This window comes from Macaca thibetana, chromosome 2, assembly GCF_024542745.1.
Source record: "Macaca thibetana thibetana isolate TM-01 chromosome 2, ASM2454274v1, whole genome shotgun sequence".
NCBI lineage: Eukaryota > Metazoa > Chordata > Mammalia > Primates > Cercopithecidae > Macaca > Macaca thibetana.
The window spans coordinates 115,585,883-115,603,028 of NC_065579.1; the positions used below are offsets into that span (position 1 = coordinate 115,585,883).

General features: G+C 37.9%; 1 protein-coding gene across 4 annotated transcripts in view; it reads right to left on the minus strand.

The window, feature by feature from the left end:
• The window catches only part of FHIT (fragile histidine triad diadenosine triphosphatase), a 1,489,770-nt gene that overhangs the window by 1,443,851 nt on the left and 28,773 nt on the right, over window positions 1–17,146 (minus strand). For all 4 annotated transcript variants that reach the window (XM_050781267.1, XM_050781268.1, XM_050781270.1 and 1 more), the window contains exon 2: window positions 9,007–9,055. The gene's annotated coding sequence lies outside the window, so the exon portion shown is untranslated. The remainder of the gene's footprint in view (window positions 1–9,006; window positions 9,056–17,146) is intronic.

Sequence of the window (17,146 nt, forward strand, 5' to 3'; positions counted from 1 at the left end):
CAATCTAAGCCACCAGGGATGAGTCCCATTCCGCGTGCCAGTGTCTGATTTAGGAAGGAGCATGGGACTGCAATCAACTAAATGAGTCTTAAGGGGAAGCCTGCTGGGGGCTGACAGGAACGGTTCCTTGCTTTTAAAAAGGGACATATAAAACATATATTTTATTTTGCCAGTGGATGTTGCCATGTCTGCCTGTGGCTCCCAAAAAGGAAGCAGCCATCTTAGAACTATGAAGGCAGCCAGTCTAAGAACAAAGTCAACACACTGAAGATGGCAGAGGAAAAAGAGCAAGAAATAGGCACTTTGGTAACACTGTTGAGCCACTGAATTAACAAAACCTGAAACTGCACCCCCTCCCAGGAGGTCTTATTCCCTGAGATAATTCATTTTTCTTATTCTGATGGGTTTGTATTTGGTGGATTTTCAAATGTAACTTGGTAGAGCAATTCACAAAATAATTGACAGTACTTAGCAATCTGTCAACAGCTGAGTGCTCAAAATCCTCTCCCTGCTACACAGTCACAACCATCAAAGGCACCCCGGTGGGTCCCCAGTTGCTTGGCACTAGGGAAAAGTGGATTGCAGTTAGATTCCAGACATTTGGAGCCAGGATTCTATAATGCCTTCCCATCAATCATGACATCCATGGGACTCAGCAGGTAGACTTGCAGAGGGCAGGGAGCTTTTTTCTTTTAATTCCCCTATTGTTTGAACCATTTCAAGTTGACTTTTTGATTATTTGCAGCCAAAGGCATCTTCAGTGATAAATCCATCTTCACATAATTAGCAGCAAATTTATGTGGCCTCCTTCGAGCAAAGACTCAGGAGAAAATGATGCAGAGATTCATAATTCCACCCACATTCCCCCAAATCTTTAGATGATGGGTCTTCAGTGAATTCTCCCTACAAAAAAAGACAACTGAGATGCCAGAAAAAGGATTAATCATGTGATCATCTGACACTTATCATGGGAGTCATAAAGTACCACACGAATGGTGAGGCATCACCTTGTCTCAGTGTTGAATTAGGCGTAGCATAATTTTAAAATATCAATTTGTACTTTTTGTTATCCCTCCTGTGTATATTGTTCCCTTTTACATCTCAAAAACTTCAAGACTTTGCCTTCTTCCCTTTGTCTCCGGGGCATATTCAAACGCAAAAGATACTAAAAGGCAAACCCCAATCCCCTAAATCTAGTCCCCATTAAAGATTTTTCTTTTTCAAAAAAGCCTAAATTCATTGAAGGGAATGTGTTAGATACTAGCAGGAAGGTCTGAAATAAAGACAATTTAGGTTGTTTTGTTTTGCTTAAAAGTGTTGTTCTCTGATCTTGTTTAGATGGGCAGTTGGAGTACAGTAAGGATTGAGCTTTCCTGATATTGAAGAGAAGTTGAATCAGTTCCTTAAAGTAGTGGAATCTGGCACCCTGCTTCCTGGCAGAACTCTAGACAGGTGACAGGACTTTTGATAGGGATAGTGATGGGATACTGGGAAAATGACTACTGGGGCCTTGAAGTCACAGTGAAGGTCCCAGTCTTCTTTGCACAGATACAACAGGGCTACCCAGCTCTGCACAGACAAGAAGCTTCTGATGGTGACCAGTGTGGACTAAAGGTCAGAGGGCCTTTTTAAAAATGCTTTGTGCTGTAACAGACCTGCAGCATTTTTGCATCAATGACCTTAAGGGAGTAGACACTCCAAATACCACTTAGAACGTCTCAACATTTAGAGAAAAAAAAGTAACCAATTACGAATGTATGCATGCTTGCAATTCATGCAGCATTCAAAACAATTTTTCAGAATGAAATCTTTAAATCAGAATGCACACTCAGTTTGTATTTTTAGTTGATTCGACACATCATGAGCAACCAAAGGATTCCACAATACCAAGCCAAGTTCCCACTGTAGGGGTGGAAAGGTGTGATACCTTTCCTCACCTCTCATAAGAGTCATAGTCGACACTCCTATAACAAAAGACAGGTCAGCAAGAGAAAAGCATAACAAATGTATTTAATCAAAGTTTTATGTGGCACAGCAGCCTTCAGAAATGAAGACCCAAAGACTCAAGGAAAATGGTTTTTATGCTTAGGTTCAGTGAATAATGCACAGCCATGTGGTAGAACAAAAGGGGTGTGTTCTACTGTAAACAGAAAATAGATTGGCGGTGGTGTGGGTGGTGGTGGGGACCAGCAAGTCCTGACTGTTCAGATTCTTCTTGGCCTCTCTATGCAACATTCCTTCTCCCAAGTATGGAGCAGGGCCCCTATGGAATGAGGATCTTCAAGAGAGAAGGAGGAGAGTGACTTTTCTAGGTTTCACGGCTTGCTGTGGGGAAGAGACGTTCTAGTTTCTATGACCCACCTTAGGGAAGAGGAATTCTGGTTTATATGACTTGCTTAAGGGGTGGAAGAGAAGTAGGAAACAGGATGATGGCAGACTGCCAGAAAGACCTTGGTTCTGAGGGCTTTCCAATGTATTTCCTTCAGTTTAAAGTACTCAGCATGCTAAGGTACCATACTTTGGAGGATTGGGTTCTAACACCACTAATTTTTTAATATTTTCCTTCCTGCAAATCCTGCCACCTTAAAAAAAGGAAAACTAACTGTACAACAGATAGTTCTGTAGCTAATGAGCATTATTAAATATTTTCAAAACATTCCAATAAAAGGCAATACCAAACTGCTTTTAATACTTTCTAAATAATGCCACACTCATTTATGAAGAATTGCTGTATTTCCCTCAATGTTCTGGGCATTAATGAAGATTGAATATAAATAAAAGAATTGCCTTATATGTATGGCACTTTAAAGAGTTGAGATTCCCAAATAATACACAAGCATTTTCAAATCACATGTGGGATGTAAAGTGAAAATGTTCTTGAAGGAAATATCCTCTAATAATACTTACCTACTTCAGAGGGTGATGGGAAGCTCTATTAACACCAAAGGAACACTTTTAGATCTTCAAATAAAAGCACTATACAAATGCAAAGTATTATTATTATAGTTCTGAAATAATTTCACACCTAGGGATGAGAAAACCCCAGGCCAAATTTTATTGCTTCTCTCATGCGTGATAAACAAGAAATACCATAAGCAAGGGGCGAGGGGGGTGGTTAGTAGGGGGTGTGATAGTGGGGAAGTGGAAATCAAACAGAACAAAGACTTCAAAGTTTCTCTTTCACTATGACTTTGTATTTCCCCAGATGTCATTTCAGGAACTCTCAGGGAAAAAAGAAAAAAAAAAAACAAAGTCCCTTAAAGGTCAGAGTTAAGTACAGGCACAAAGTTCTCATTGCTTTTGTATCAGATAAAGCAACAACCGGCTAAGCTGAAAAAAATAAGCTTGTCTACTTCTGTGGGGCACAATTTCTCCCAAAGCATTTGCCAAACTTAAAAAATGGCCAGATGAATTATTACTGAATCACCCACTAGTGTGATGATCTCACCTATGAAGTCAAATGTAGCTGCTTTAACAAACACCAGGATTTCTAGTCAGTTACTGAGAGCACTGAGCAAGACAGTCATTTGTTACTGCTGATGGTAGTGGTGGTGATGATGATGAAGATAATAATGATGTTGATGATCATGATTGTGATGATGGTAATTACAGTAATGATAGGATATGAAACAGAAGTTCTCAAACCTACTGATCAATGGAATCACCCGTAGAGCTTTTTACAATACAGATTCTTGGTTCTCCATCCCAGCCCCACTGACTTTGAATCTCTGAAGATAGAACTCAGGAATTTTTTTTAAAGTAGCCATCAGGATAACTGAAGTGACAGTATCTGTAAGTAATATAATGATTAAGAAGGCAGGCTCTGTGAACAGACTGGCTGGTTGGTGTCTTCTCCCAGTTCTAACACTTATTAGCTATGTGACCTTGGAAAAAATACTTAGCCTTAAGTCTCAATTTCCACATCTATAAAATGGAAATACTAATATGACCCACCTACAAAATTGACATGCTATTACTACCTACCTTATAAGGTAGATGCCTAAAGTAGGCAAATTTTTTAAAAGCACATATTAATTCCAAGAAAGACAAAAAAATTTATATCAAAGAAAACATAACAAATACCATTTGGCTTAGCAGTAGAAAAAAACTACATAATCATGATAATGTAAATATTAACTGTTGATTTAAATAAAAATTATAATATAACTATGTCAGGAGGCTGTGGGGATCAGAAGTGGTGGGAGTGGAAAGGATCAGAGAGCTATTGCTAAAATTGATAAATTAGGAAAAAATAATATAAGTACATTATTTAGAAAGAGAGGGGTAAACACCAGAAATATCAGAGTAGAAAGTTGCTAATTCTGGGGAAGCAATCCAGAGAGAGGTAGAAAGAAGGCATAGATGTTGCAGTTTTTAAATATTTGCTTCTTAATGCTGTTTTATGTAAACAATTTAGATACATTGCTTTGATAAAAATAAAAATAAAAGGTAAAAGGTAATTCATAATGCATATAAGTACAATATGGTATTTCTTTATATACTGGGGTTAATATAAAGCTTTTCAATTTACCAAAACTTGCTTTAAAAAAAATGATATAATATCTCCAACTATGCCACTAAAATGTCCATTTCTTAAAAGTATACGATAAAGACTTACTTTTTCCCTGGCACACTCTAAATCCTAAAAATATATTTGTTGAATTCAGCTGAGGATGGTGGAAAAATATATAAAGAAAAAATTCCTTTGTACAATCAAGGTCGCAGCAAGAAGGAGATGACATCTTTACCTGGGGTGAAGGTAGGGTTAAGGGAAGGCCACTAAGGGATGGTCTAGTGTGCTGGAGTTAGCAAAAATTCCATTAACTCTCCAGACTCAAAGGGGCAAAGGGAAGAAGCAGTTACCAGACAGTGGAAAGAGCTGTATCTGCAGAAGAGAGATCCCCAACAGGAACCGTGGCCTTCCTTAGAGGGATACAGTCATTGCCAACCCACAGTGCTGCAGGGAAGAAAGTAGGGAAGAATATTTCAGCCTCGTGCTCCCAGGTCTTCATCCAGTTCCTTCCCCTAGCTAATACAAGAGAAAGCCAGTCAACAAGGGAGCCCAGGAAATGCCTGCGATAGAGGTTAGGCCCTTGGTGCAGAGCTGTTTAGAAGAGAGAGGAGCTGGAAGCACAAATGAATACCCAGCACAGGCACTATACAGGGTGGTGGTGGTGGTGGTTGTTGTTGTTGTTGTCATCGTTGTTAATTTGTCTCTTTTTCCTACTCAGCCTCCTAAAACAAGCCCCTCAAATTTTCATCTGTTTAAGAAATATTCATGGCATGATAGCAATATGCTGATGTTATGCATTTGTTAAAATTTACTAAGCACTTTCATATATATTGTCTTTATGTGATCCTCAAAACAGCCCTGCGCAATAAATAGGGCAAAAGTTATCCTCATTTTACAGGTGAGTAACTTGAGATCTTTTCTTTTTTTTTTTTTTTTTTGAGACAGAGTCTAGCTCTGTCGCCCAGGCTGGAGTGCAGTGGCCGGATCTCAGCTCACTGCAAGCTCCGCCTCCCGGGTTCACGCCATTCTCCTGTCTCAGCCTCCCGAGTAGCTGGGACTACAGGCGCCCACCACCTCGCCCAGCTAGTTTTTTGTATTTTTTAGTGGAGACGGGGTTTCACCGTGTTAGCCAGGATGGTCTTGATCTTGTGACCTCGTGATCCGCCTGTCTCGGCCTCCCAAAGTGCTGGGATTGGAACCTGAGATCTTAAAGAAAACTGGGAATCTTGCAGAGAGTCACAAAGCTAGCAAATGGCAGAGCCAAAACTAGAAGGAATGTTTCCTAATACCCCAGCTAAGGCTCTTCCCACCATATAATACTGTCATGCTATTTATTCACAGTAGGAGTGCAACATTGATATCCTTGTTAAAAAAAAAAAAAAAAATTAACTAGTTTTGTTCTAGGCACTGCACAGAGCACAGAAGTAGTCAACAAATAAGACACAAGGGGAAATAGAGAAAACTTTCCCATTCCATTCTCATTCTCCATTCCACAAGCAATGCCAGAACGGGAAGTAATTGAGTTTTCAATCACATTTTACACATCATTGAAAAGAAGGTGTTCAGTAGGGTAAGAACAGTATTCAAAGGAGAAATAAAAATTCAGGGAAAAGTAGAAAAGTGTTTAAAGAATATACCTGTTGTGTTTGGGGTTGCTGGGGGTAAACAGAAGAAAATCTCAGTCCCTTCACAATCCCCATGACACAAAGAGACCAGGGCCCCAGAAATTGGGAGGGATGACTTCTCTGCTTCTCTTCTCATTTCCAGCTCTACCCCCACATACATATACATTCTTTGAGAGCTAAGAGAAGCAGCCAAGAGTGACTTCCCTGTACCAAACACAGGAGTACTGGGAAGTTCAGCAAAATAACCCGTTTTTGAGATTCTAATAAAGAACTCTGTACCTTTTGTAATCTACTGCAAAACACTGAGCTACTTAAACATGATGAAAGAAAGTAATGAGTGGCATTTTAATTGTAAACCTGCAAACATACCATATTTATTCCAAATCTAGCTCACTAATGAATAGACTATACTATCAGTTAGGGTTCTGTAGTTGCAAGCAGCAGAAACCAATTGGCTAATTTAAGAATTATTGGAAGGATATTGGAGTCTCAGCCAATCCACAGCAGAATGGAAAATAAGGTTTGGAGGTCATGACTAGCCAAAACAGACATGGAGGCAACAGTGGTTTCATAGTACATACTGGCAGATCAGAATGCCCATCTAGGACAAGGGAGAATCCTTTAGCTAAAGAATCAGATTCCAAAGAAGGAGCATTTACTTTGCCAAGCTTGTGGTCATACACCCATCCATAGGCTGGGTGCAGGCCCCTGGGTAGGGACCCTGGTTACAGTTCCACTAGCCTAATTACCTCAAAAAGAAATAAAAGTGCTGTTAGGAAGGAAAAACATATACACAACACACACACACAAAAAAAAAGTTGGTTGAGGGGGTTCTCTCTATACTTACCAAGGCTTTCTTTAAAAATTCTTGAAGAAGCTAAACAGCAGTAGATTCCTAATTTCTCAAGACTATTAATTAGTAATTGATGACAACGAAAGAAGGTAGTTTTCCTAATACCTACATACCTAAAGCCTAATAACTTTTTCACTTCCAGAGGCCTCACTTCCTATATTACCTGAAAGTTACCTTTTCACTTGATTCCTAAGGACCAAGCAGAATTTTCCCTTCTTTGGTAACAACATGCTTATTTTAGAAATATTATCCTGAAGCTTCTAAAATGAATAGACTTACAAAAATATATAATGAATAAATTCATAAGGGTGCTGCTGCTGCTGATGATGATGATGATATTAATTAGAGCAGCAGCAGCTCACATCTACTGAGCACTTATCATGGGCCAGGACTTCTTCTAAGCCCTTGGCACAGAATACTTCATTTAATTCTCCACAACTACATGAAGCCAAAAACAGTATTATCCCCACTTCACAGATCAGGAAACTGAGACTCTAAGAGGGTGAGTAAGTTGTCCGCAGTCCAATAGCTAGTAAAAGCCAAATCATGACTAAACCCATGTCTGATTCCAGAGTACCAATTCAACAAAAGAGTTCCATTGAGAGTAGAGAAAATGGACTGTGCCTGTGTGGAAACATCCCCCAAGAGAAAAGGAAACATCATATCTGTGCCAAAAGATTACAAAGTTGTCAAGATGGCTACATCACCACTAAATCCAATTATTTATGAGCATTTATTTCTAAAAGCTATCAAGTATTTCTTTATTCCAAGGTGTGGCTCAACGGTCTAGAGACATGTAGTTATATGGCCGAAAATAAGAATTATCTACTGCTTAAGATAGTATTTTCTTCAATGATGTTCAACCATCATGGCAAAATTCCAAGCCAACCAGTTTTCATGCACTAGAGTTTAGTTGCCCCAAAGCAAATCCTAAGAAAAGAGGATTTTTTTTTATAACTCATATTTTGATTATCTAAAAGGTGTTTCTCCAATATCCCTGTAAAATTCTTCTTTGCCCTCCAAATAAACATGAAAAATTCAGCCCCAGAAGTAGATTTGTCAAGAAGTAAGAACTTAAAGTATAAGGTAAATCAAAATGATTTTTCAACTTTAACTAAAGTGGTCATAGTTATGATTGCTGTAATAAAAATGACAGAAAAATCCCTAAAAGTGTCAAAAACGTAATTTATGATGAAAACAAATGTAAAATTATAGCATATTTCACCCTGGCCACCAAAGACTCTTGATGAAGCTGCAGCCCTACAATTGCCCAAAATGAATTCTTTAAATTAAAATACTTCATGCAGAACAGAAATTAAACAATGAATCAAAGAACAATGCTGTACAGAGGTATGCTTATAAATATACCTAGCAAAGAGGAAACAATTACATTTTTCCATGTAAAAACCAACTTGATTGTAATGTTTCACAAGAGGCCGAGTAGGTACTTTTCCCATTGCTTCAAGCTTGGAAGTTCATTTCCTGTAATTCATTTAGGGCTCAGAGTGACTGGGTGGAATGAAATTAGATACACCAAATTCAGTGGCTCTTTTCTTTCTACAAAACTAGATCTTCCATGCAACTGCACAACTGACTTTCGTAATAAATTTCATCCAACCCAATTGAAATGCCACTCTGCATTTTATTTTAAATGCTTTATTTGGCCAGCTAGTTTTATTTAACTATTGGCCAGAAGTAGTACAAGTGCATTCTTTTTCCATCTAGCATTAATCATAGTAAACTTAGCTCCATTGGAATGTCTTAACTGCTGAGAAGAAAGCAAAAGTCAGCAAGCATACAATCGCATTTGTCTACTCTCAACACATCATTTTATTTCCTCCTGCTCTCTGCTAACTACTGCTCAGCACTTTTGCCTAAGAGGGAGGACAAGCAGGTGGTTAAGGAAGTTGTCCTGTCAGCTATATCTTTAGTCCAAGTGTTTAAATCTCTGAATAAAAGAAAAATCAATGTTGTAAAGGCAATGTTTGTCAAGGCCATGTAATAAATACACTTACCTTTACAGACCGTTCTCAATGGATTTCTCTTCTTTGCTGAGCTTCAAAGCTACAAAGAGATAAAAAATGAAAGACAGAGTTGTCTGTGAGTAAAACAACAAACGTTTTCTCCCCATGTCTCTAAATAGAATTTCCATATGCCATGGTATATGGTGCTAGCCAAATAAACCATTGATAAAACTTGTGCCTCATACCTCCCGCACAAGAGGCCAAAAAAAGACAGTCAGAAACTGAAAATGGTGCACACATCTACCCAGAACTGAAGCACACAAACCTTGGCCAAATCTACAGTCAAATCTTTTGGAGTGTGAACTCCTCAACAGAATGGGAACAGCTTATAAAGTAAAGAGATGAAAATCAAATTAAACACGAGAGTGACATACTCAATCTGACTAAGCATTTTATTTTCTTATTTCTTTTTGTCATCTTTCTTGCATGTTCTATTTCCATTTCTCTGAAAATGTTTCACTTAGTGATACTTATTCCATTTATATGAGGTGCATGGCCCTTCTAATATAGACCTCACCACTTGTTCCATAAGTATATGTGTGCATGCTTACAGGGACAATCATCCTTTCTGTACGTAGACTGCAGCCTTCTCTCAGAAGAAACTCACAAAACAAAGGAAGCCACAACTTGACATTTCGAATCAAATCTTGTTAACTTCAGCTTTCTGTGATCAAAACATAAATACTATGCACTGACCACACGCAAGTCAATGTGACAAAAGATCTGCAAAACAACAGCAATAACTTACGGTTTCATGAAGCTGGTTCTTTAATCATCCAACCTTATTCATAAGGTGCCTCTGTAGTCACTAGTAATGGGAATATGTCTCTTTCTCTCATTTTTGGCTAGGTCCTAACATCTCTGAAAGGTACAGTAGTTGGGGATAGAAAACTACACCATAGTTTTTCCATGGTTCTTTTTTTTTCCTTCGATATCTTACGGGATTGTTTTAGCTCTTACTGGACTGTTTCCCTCCACATCCCTCTATTCCACCAAAGAATGCATTACCACTGATGCATGACCACCAAAGAACAGGTCAGACTTATGGGCTAAGATGTAAATCTTAGACTATTAATGCAGGAGATAAGTCCCTTCTATGGGACAGCATCAGAAATTTCTCCTTCCCCCTGAGTTACACGGATTACAAATGAGTTTAGAAGAAACATAGTTTGGAGAATACTTGATAAAATAGTATAATATTGCATTTGTGAAATCTAAGAGATTAATAATCTGATAACATGGAGATTGGGCTGAATCCCTTTCCACTCCAAACACAGAAATGCTAAACAAATACAATGATGATTTAAAATACATATATGTGTGTGTATTTATACATATGTGCATATATGTATATACATATGTGCCTATATACACACACGTGTATATACATATACACACACATACACACGCACACACACACATATATAGCCAAGTTCAAAAGAAAGAGAAAAAGCCAATATAAAAATATAATGGATGTAGAGTTTCTAGAATGAACGACATGAGTTCTCTTGAAAAAGTATACCAATATCTCAAAAAGATAAATAAAAGCAAATGCATACTTTAATACATCAGGATGAAACCACAGAACACCAGAGATAAAAATAAAGTCAACCAGAGAGGGAAAAAAAAAAGAGACTTCTGGCAAAAGAACATGTCATCAGCAAAAATAAAAGTAAAGCAACAGGCCAGGCACTGTGGCTCACGCCTGTAATCCCAGCACTTTGGGAGGCCAAGGTGGGCGGATCACCTGAAGTCAGGAGTTTGAGACCCGCGTGGCCAATGTGGTGAAACCTTGTCTCTACTAAAAATACAAAAATTATCTGGACTTGGTGGTGGGCGCCTGTAATCCCAGCTTCTCAGGAGGCTGAGGCAGGAGAATTGCTTGAACCCAGGAGGCAGAGGTTGCAGTGAGCTGAAATTGCACCACTGCACTCCAGCCTGGGCAACAAGAGAGAAATTTTCCTCAAAAAAAAAAAAAAAAGAAAAAATTATATGCCCATACTAAACCCATCATTCAAGAATAATAGAGAACAATAGGTAAATAGGAACACTTTTCAAAAAAAAAAAAAAAAAGATTGTTCAGTGCTCACAATAGTTTACTTTTGCCAAAAGAAATACTAAAATAAGATACGCTTGAATAAGCGGGAATTTATCGCAGAAGGAAGGAGTGAGAAACAAGAAGCAATAGTGAACAGAGAAATTAGTAAGCATGATGGTAAATCTAGTAACTTTAACAATAAGTAATGGGTATTGATTAATAATTATTAAGCCCTAGTTGTAAAAAAAAAAACAATTTTTAGGATTTGCCAATAAAGTGAAACTGAGTGGTTTATCACAATCATATGGAATAAAGAAGGGGGTAATAAATTGTTTAGGAGGAGGACAGAAATACTACTTAAGGCATTAAAGATATGCATTAAAACTACTGATTAACTTGTTAAGGATAACCAGCATTTTTTTATCTGTCTATATAACCAAAGAGGCCCTTGCACACGTACTCACAGAGACTTGTAGAATGTTTACAACAGTATTGCCAGGATGGCAAAAAATACAGAAAACAACCCAAACATCTATCAGCAATATGATAAACACATTTTTTTATGTATTCTTAGAATGCAATATTATATAACTTTGAAAAATCAATGAAACAGTTAACCACATCAACATAGCTACCTCTCAAAATATGATGTAAAACAAAACAAGTGAGTCACAGAAAGCTATGCATATTATTCTATTTGTGTAACATTCAAAAAGACAAAAATAAATACTGTGTTGTTTTTGAATATAAACTGTAAGTGGTACAAAACAAAATAAAGAAAGGGAAGAAATTTACACAGAATTCCGGCTATCTTTATCTTGAGAGCGGGAGAGGAGATGGAATATGTGAAAGGGATAAGGGGGATTCTAGAATATGGTAATGCTCTGTTTCTTGGCCTAGAAAGAGGCATCTAGACAATCAGTTTATTATTTTCTTTAAACTATATATGTATACTTGCACAAATTATTTTGCATGTATGCTCTATTTCCGAATTTTAAAACATATAAGAGTAATAACCAAAAGAATAGAAATTTCCAAATCAATAGAGGAAACAACACGGAGTAAAGAAAACACAATCGATTCTCCATACAACATTGAAATGGAAAGGAGAAAGAAGCAAAGGAAAACACGCTGAATAGAAAATACAAAAGAAAATATTTTAACACAGTCCAACTGTGTCAGGAATCAGGGTAAGTACATCTGTTAAAATTTTATCAAAACAAATGTTTTAAAATCTTGCTATGTGTTGTTTATAAGAAACAAATTTAAACATAAGTTTTGAAAAGTGTGGATAAGTACACACCAAGGAAATAGGAACCAAAAAAAAGCTGATGGAAATAAGTTATTGTTAGGCATGATTGAAGTTAGCAATAACAGAAGAGAAAGTATTTATATTCATTTTTTATCGACATACAACAAATTGTCCAAAAATTAGATATTTAAAAATAAAAGTAAGAATTTATTATCTCTCACGGTTTCTATGGATCAAGAATTCTGGCAGGGTTCAGCAGGATGGCTTTTCTGTATGCTACATAAAGCCTGAGGCTTTAGCTAGGAGACTAGAAAGTCAGGGGCTGGAATCATGTGAAGTCTCATGCCCTCAAATATCTAAGTTAGGAGCTGGGATCATCTGAAGACTCATGCCCTCACATATCTGCCAGTTGTTGCTCAGAGTTAGCTGAGACCACAACTAGGGCTAGCAGCTGGAATACGTCCATGTGGCCTCTCCATGTGGCTTGAGTCTCCTCACAATATGGTGGCTGAGTTCCAAAGACAAGTTCTGAGAGAGAGACAAACAGAAGCTGTATTTTTTATGACCTAGGCTCAGAAATCACGTAACACCATTTACACTGCACTCCACTAGTCAGGGCAGTCACAAACCCCCACCCAGACTAAAAGAAAGAGAACAACAGCCTTGCCCCCCTCAAAGACGGAGTGTCTGTTACACTGTAAGAAAAGCACAGGATTGGATAAATGTGCTGATGTGACCACCTTTGGAAAATGCAATCTGCCACAACATTCTTTACAAGTACATATGAAACATAAGCAGAAATTAAACATATAGTAGGCCTGAAACTAGTCTCAATGAATATCAAACAACAGATAGTAAAGGTTTCTTACCATAATGCATTAAAGTTGGAAAACAATTATTAAATAGGATTTTTTAAATGTGTTCGAAAATTATAATTTTATGACAGTTTCATAAATTTGTGAATTGAGATTAGACGAGGACCTTAACTAAATACCACTGGATGAAGGTCCACATCTGGAGTCAAAAGAGATCACTAGTTTGGTTGTGGATACATTGAATTTGAAGTGCCTTAGAGACATCTAAAGGAAAATATCCAGGTAAGCAGTTGGGTAGATGAGTCTGTAGCTAAGAGGGGAGGCCTGAGAGTGGTAAGTTATCTGTAAGTAGGAAGCAACTGCAGTTGTGAATATGGATGCAACTGTCCAGGGAGTCAGTATAAGCAGAAAGACAAAAGGCCCTAGGACTGATCTGTGAGCAAGTTCTACATCTAACAGTTGTGTTGAGGAGGATGAATCCTACATAAGAGACAGAACAGTTGCCAGAGAAGTAAAACAAAATCCTCAAGATTCAGAGAAAGGTCAAGTGATATAAATCCTTAAAAAAGCCCAATATGAAGGTCATGAGGAACTCAGCAGGAACTGTTTTGTGGATTGATGGAGGCAGAATTCAGTTTGGAATTGGTTAAGACAGAAGTAGAAGTCATTAAACAAAGACAATGAGTAAAGACAATCCTAGATAAGATTGGCTGCGATTGGGGAGGAAAGAGTGGCAACTAAAGGACAAAGCGCTGGAAGAGGGTTTGTTTGTATAGTTTTTAAACAGAAAAAAAGCTGAGTATGTATCAAGATAATGGAGAAGATCTATTTAAGATGCAGAGTGAGTGTAGAAGAGAAAGCGTAACCAGTGCTGAAGGTTCCTGAGAAGGTTGAAGGGGACAGGTGGTAGGACTGGTTTTAAACAGGCCTTTGGTCTCACCATAATCATATAGTGTCTTATGATAGGAATCCATGCTATTGTCTTAATGTACTACTTTCTCGTGTGTTTATGTTTTCTCACCCTAATTAGAATCTAAGCTCTCTAAAATGTATGGCCTTTATTGTTCAAACCAACCCCACCTTACTCACACATTGAAAGCCCCAGATTCTATCCCGGCACCCAACAGTCATTCAATAAACAGTCATGTGTCACTTAGTAATGGGAGTATATTCTGAGAAATGCACCCATAGGTGATTTTGTCATTGCACAAACATCACTGCATGTACTTACACAAACCTAGAAATTATAGCCCACTATACACTTATCCTATATGGTATAGCCTATTGTTCCTAGGTTACAGACCTGTAAAGCATGTTACTGTTCCAAATGCTGTAAGTAATTGTAACACAATGGTAAGTATTTGTTTATCTAAACATCTAAACATAGAAAAGTTACGGTAAATACAATATTATGGAACCATGGTCCTATATGCAGTCCATCATTGACTGAAATGTCATTATGTGGCACACAACCGTACTTGTTGAATAAACTAATGCAAGCAGATTCTGTTGTCTTTGTGTATATCTTTGTGTATATCTTTGTGTAAATGTGTGTGTGTGTGTATGTGTGTGTGTGTGTGTCCTAGCTATCCAAAATGGGAGCAAGTCAGAACCCAAAAGTTCTTGTTCCAGAGTATAGATCTCTAGACAATAGTCAGGAATAGCCACTCAAATTAGCCCTCTCTTTCCCATGTTTTCCTTGACCTAAAAATCCAAGGATCTAAACTACAGACCATGAAAACATTTTCACCTACAGTTACAATGTTATACCACTTCCCACTTTCCTCATGCTTAATTTGTCCATATTTTGTTCTAGAGCAGACAATCTCTGTATCCTTCATTTGACCTCCTGCAAGACATAAATTAAATTTAAACGAATCCAAATAGGTTTGGGCTTCAGTTCTCCTAAAATAAATAAACATGGAAGTAGAGTAGTACAGGCCAATAACACACTGATTTATCTTGCTGGTTTTTCAGAGGATAGCCCTCCAGAAAATCTTTATAAACCCCAACCCTCTCAATCCATGATCCAAACCCCAGCTCCCTTAAAAATAGGTCTGAATTTAAACAAATATCTTTCCCAAATATAGAAACCTGCTTTGATGGTGATTCATCTTATCCCAATAGAAACCTTTCTCTGGGTACCATCCAACTGCACCATTCTTAAGGCAACACTGCCTGGAACTGAGGGATTTGCCTCTATTGTTGCATTCTGCAGCCCTCACCTGACTTAACTGCCATGTTAAGGAATTGGTTATTGACCTTTAAGTCTTTAACAATTATTTACACACTTAGGAAAGAGTCTGTGCATTCAGGTACAAGAATGAAGACACTGAATAAATTCAGCCCTCGTTTTCATTTTTATGCTACGTTCAGTGAGCTGTTACTGCAGACAAATTATTGCAGCATTCTTTCAAATGATAGCCAATTTTCAACTAAGAGAAGATTCTTAAACCCCTTTCTAAAACCTTTCCTGCATATCGGTGAAAACCAGGCAGTTGGAAAACACAGCCCTGTTAAACCACCTAATGATAAATTAATATTTTAAACACATGGAATTATTTGAGAATCTGCATAATAATTTAAACCCTCCACATAGCAGCAAAGGCCCCAAAAACCTAACACTTCTCAGATATATTCCTAGAAGTTTTATTTCAATGTTTATGTATGCATTTATTATAGAATATTTTCAGAATTTCTGAAACTCAGATACATTTAGAGTCCAGGGAGGTGACCAGAATAATTCTTACTTTTGTTATTTACCTGGAGAGCTGATCAATATTGTCAAAATGTATGTGAAAGTCTTTCTATTTGACCATAAGTTCAGCAATAACACGGACCACATCTGTCTTGTCCTATATTAAATCTACATCTTCTAGAACACTGTCTGGCACATATATTCAACAAAATTTCTTTACTAAAGGAGTATTATAAGTTTTCATTATTACTACAAATGGAAATTGATTGCAAATTCTTAAACAAAGGTTAGTTTTGAGTTTTGTTCTTGGTTTTCACTCATTCTCTTAATTTATACTCCATGTTTTCACAAAACAATAAGTTATCTCTCTACTGAAGCCTACCCTTTTATGGCCTGAGACACATACACACAATACGACATGCCCTTGCCACATCTATTCAATGCTGTCATATTTGCCATGCATCAGAAAAATAAATTTACCAAGTAGCAGAAGCTCTGGAAAATCATTAGGTGACATCTGAGGAGCAGAATACCAATCAGCCAATAATTAGCATCTGAAAATTCATAGAGTCACAGACAAATCAAATTCCATGAAATCTCAGGGAGCACGACCCTGGATGGGTTAGTGCCCAGGCAATGGGGAAGCAGTGAATTGTACCACCCCTAGCCAGGACTGGAAGGTGCCATGGCTAGTCTAATCCCGGCGGGAGACATTCTGACAATGTGGCATTTGCACAGGGATGCCCTAACATGGCCCCAGTATGTTTTCTCAGAATGGGATGACATTTTAAGTCAAATAGCTCTGTTCCTAATAGCACAGGTCCTCCCCCAAACTCTAATAGCCTGAATTTGAGAAAAAGAGGTTCATCTTGGGGAGAAACTGAGGTTTTGCAGATGCGATATTAAAACAATCCTTTTATAAGGAAGGCAAAAGCAGATACTCAGTGTTTAACTTCATTCATTACCTTTCCATTGTTACACAGACCTCAGACAGCCTTTGACTTAAAAAATCATTCTCATTTAAGCAAAACTGTTCCTGGAGCATCTACACTGTATACTTTTCAATGAATGCTGAAACCAGCTGTGCTACCAAGAGGCATAAAGAGTGACTGTCAGTACCTCACCAAACCCCTGCTGACTGGAACACGCGAGTCAGTCCAAGGATGCAGGGCCACCACTGTTACCGCTGCCTCCAGCCTAACTAAGGTCACCTTTCCTGCAAGCCTGCCTCATTCTAAAGGAAGAAAACAGAGAGGCTGGAGAATACCAACTCCCCATTTGGTTTCTGCAGTTGCCAACTCTACTCACGTGTGACTTGGGGAAAGCAC